This window comes from Eucalyptus grandis, chromosome 9 (assembly GCF_016545825.1).
Source record: "Eucalyptus grandis isolate ANBG69807.140 chromosome 9, ASM1654582v1, whole genome shotgun sequence".
In the NCBI taxonomy this organism is placed as follows: Eukaryota; Viridiplantae; Streptophyta; class Magnoliopsida; order Myrtales; family Myrtaceae; genus Eucalyptus; species Eucalyptus grandis.
In genome coordinates this window covers 31,125,078-31,129,329 of record NC_052620.1, presented here as the reverse complement: position 1 = coordinate 31,129,329, position 4,252 = coordinate 31,125,078, and positions in this window count along the sequence as shown.

Below are 4,252 nucleotides of genomic sequence, written 5' to 3'. Positions count from 1 at the left end.
TAACGTCTCGAACATCCGGCACGATGTTCATGGCGAGTGCCCTTCGGTAATCCGACTTTGGCTCCGTTTTCTCCCGCAGGAGGAGAAGAGGAATCCACACAGTTCCGTGACTCGTATTTCTTTTTCTTACCGGATACCTTAACTTTCTATTCGGATGTGAGACTTGCTGGGATTTTTTACTTGTGTCTCTAAATTCATTTTCCATAGAGTTTAAAAATCTACCTCATCTTCTATATCAAAATCACCTAGTTATTCACCGAAAAAAAGGTACTAACTTTCACCAGAAGATGATTTTCTGCCCTCGTTTGTTATGTGTCGCGTGAAAAGGCACTAACTTTTATTGAGAAACAATTTTGGCTATTGTTAGTTTTTGACAATATTAGCACCAACTCGATTAGGGCACCGGGACCATCAAAGTATAGCAAACCATATGATCCAAATTGCAAGCGACGAGAATCGAATCTCAGATCAGATGCATAGCACTTTGGCACAACGAGGGTCCACATGGTTTCGGACTCTTTCACCTTAATAGCTAACTTTCAAAATATGGTGATTCGCCTGAGATCTGGGTCACAAGAACACCCAATCTCATCTTCTACATTGCGTGACAACTCTGCCATTGACTCGTGAAATTCGCCTCGTCCCGCCATCGAGAAAGAAGGGCTGGCAATGGACGACGACGAACGAATCAGCTTTGCTCAATCGCTCGTCGTGCTTGGATTTCTAAGTCAAGCCGGGTCTTCCTCACATCTTCTTCGTTCTTGTAGAAATCGAAGAAAACGATCGAGCATCAAATCCGACATCGCGAACGAGCTGTCTTGACTTTGGACACGCATCACGGAGTCCAAAAAGTGTGAATCTGAAAACATGGAGGACTAAATTTCCATCGCGAACGAGCTGTCTTGACTTCCAATTCCATTGCCGGAGATGGGCACGGTGCCCGGGAAATCCGCGGCGTCCCGTCCCGAACGGGGCGAAATTTCCCTTTTGAAATCGGCATTTTGGGTGGCGCGCGGGACGGTCCAATTGTGATTGTGTGACGATCGTAGAGCAAGAAAAAGTTTAAAATAGAGTGATCCATAATTCTTGTGAAAACTTCAACTGGTTCATACATTTTAATATGAATTTTTTCTCCCATGCAGGACGCCCCGCCCCGCCCCATGAGGCGCATCCCCATCTATCATGGGAATTGTTGATTCCAAAGACTCCTTGAACGCACTAGTTTAGGAGCAAATTTCTTCATTCGCTATCAAGATACTTCCTCTTCGATTGCATTCTCATTAATCAATTAGGTATTCGCTACTATTTGAATAATTTCCATTTTCCTCTCTCTTTCTCGCACAGTGAGTCCTTAGGGCCCGTTTGGTTCGACTTTGGGAAAATGCCCTTAGGAGAATGCAAATATCCTTGAGATAAAGACGTTTTCCGAAATGCTACACCGTTTGGTAATTTGTAGTCTCAAATGGCATTGAAATGCAACTTTCGCATAAATACCGTTTGGCAAATTTTACATTACAAATGAGCTTTTGCTTTTATTTTATTTTTTAAAAAAATTTGAAAATCAAATCCGGCGGCCAGATCTCGGCCGTCCCGCCGCCCGAGGTCGCAACCTCGACGACGCCGTCGCGCCCGGGGGCGCGACCTCACGCGCCTAGAGGCGTAGAGGCTAGATCTCGGCGGCCCGAGGTCGCGCGAACCTGGGCGGCGCAACCTCGGGCGACGCCGTCGCCGCCCGGGAGGCGCGACCTTAGGCGCCCGAGGCCAGATCCGGCGCCCGAGGTCGCGTGACCGGGCGGCGTGGACCCAGCGGCGTCGCCCGGGTTCGTGCGGAACCAGGCGACGCCGCCCGGGTCCTCGCGACCTCGGGCGCGCGACCTCGGCGGCGTCGCCCGGGTTCGCGCGCGCCGGGCGACACCACGAGGTCCACGCGACTCGAGCGACGCCGCTCGGGTCGCGGGTCGTGCCACCCCGGGCGGTGGTCATGGGAAGCGCGACCCTCGGGCGGCGGTGGCGGCTGTGGGAGAAGCCCGATGGGCGGGGAAGAAGAAGACGCCGGGAAGAAGAAGACGCCGTGAAGAAGGAAGACGAAGGTAGAAGATAAATGAACAGTCATTTTTGCATTTCTGGAATGCCGAATGCTCAATGCCGCCCTCCCCAGCTTTCAAGCATTCAGCCTTTGGAATGCTCATATTTTGGCAAAAGGGCTTTCAAATATCTTGCCAAACACTCAAAAATTTCCCTAAGGAGCTTTGGGACCCAAAGCCCCTTGGGAATGCTCATTAATGCGAGATTTACTTTCGTGTCTGAAATAGGAATTGCATTTCGAAAACACTTAAAATTATCTTACCATTTCCTAGCTAAGGAGACGGTGTAACACGGCTTCAATTTTCCTAAAAGATTTTATTAGGTGACGGGCTAATTTTATCTTTTCCGTGATTTTGATCCTTGGCTGACTAATTATTTAAATTGATTGAAAGATGTACAAGATCATTTGACCCTAAGACTTTATTTGTTCGTAGAAAATGAATAATTTAGAAAGAATTTTCCTAAAAATGATCGTTTGTATTACTTACAAAAGTAAATGAATAAAAATATTTAAGCATAAATTATTATTGACAATAATAATATTTTCTATTGACTAATTATTTCAGGAGACACAAGTAATCAATTATAGGAAAATGTCTCCTAAATTATTCATTTTTTTGCAAAATAAACAAAGTCTTCGTTGGTCTGATTTAGGAAAAGTCGAATTTTTGTTGCTCATTGCCTGCTCAAATTAAGTAGTGCATTTATGCTTGGGATTGAATCCTACCAGCCAGCCATGTCTCTATTTTCGGGTATTCGGAGGATCCTCTGATTAATTTTAAGCCCGGTCCACATTTGAGTGATGCAATTCGGGTCCAATTGTGATAGGGCCCAACGAGAGCAAGTTTTCTTAAGCCCCTTTTTTAGATTTCTCAGATTACAGCCCAAAAGTAATCATACCATTAAACACATCCTTTTTTATTCCTATGGCATGCGTGAAGATTTGTTGACTTTTTTGGAAAAAAATGACTTTAATGATTCATGAACTTTGATTTAATACACAATGTGGTATCTGAACGTTTGATTTAGTTAATGTGATCCTCGAACTTTAGTTTAATGCGTAGTGTTGTCCCTAAATTTTTAATTCATTCGATATAGTTCATAAACTTTTAATATATGTTGAATTTAGCTCCTAAATAATATGAAAATATTCAATGTTATCATTGACCTTGAATTAATGGAATGATAACATTGGACATGTCAATATATTTTAGGGATTAGATTAAATTTTTACCAAAACGTTAAGGGATCATATTGAATAAGTTAAAGATTTAGAGACGATATTATATATTGAGTTAAAGTTCAAATTTTATATTGAACAAATTAAAATTTTATAGATTACATTACACATTGAGTTAAAATTTATTGACTATTTGTATAATTATTCCGACTTATTAAGTACATGTTTAATACTCAGTACTATTGTGTGTAACACAGGCTTAGGTATTCTAGAATCATCAACAATGGATGAACCCACCATTCATTTGCAACTCCTTAGAAATGTAATTTGAATGGTAACTCTTTCCTATATTTCAAGTACTCCATATAGTGCCTAATAACGTACTAAGTATTCTTTTAATGCTTTCAATACCTATGGGATTACTCATAAAGCCCGTGGGACTTTACTTTTTATGGATATTGATTCATCTAGTTTGTTTAGTTCTTGCTCAAGCTAGATGATGGAGAATTATTACGGTTTGTCCTTTCGGAAGATGGATCTATAAGAATCCACCTATCGTAGTAATTGGTAACCAATGATGCCAGCAAAGAACTTTACCCCATTGGCAATGTTCCTAAGATAACACTATTTTCCTCCTCTTCTTATTTTTCCTCCTAATTTTAGGTAATACTGTGTGAAAATTGAACTACGAGCTATGAGTGAAAGAACCACCTCACCAAAAGTTTAAAAGTTTGCTACCTCCAACTTAGCATACATGTATCATGATTTGAAAATAACGGTTAAACCAAAATTGTGGCTAGAAAATTTCCTATTTTCTTTCCATTTCAATGTCATGTTAAGATATCGATGCTTGATATTGACCTTAGATGCGAATTGAGTCTTGTCTATCATTGTTTTAGCACCTCGACCATATATTTTCTGTCATATCACCACATCGGAGCAACTAGATTCATATTTCTAACTTGTGTATGTTCTCGAATGACTTAT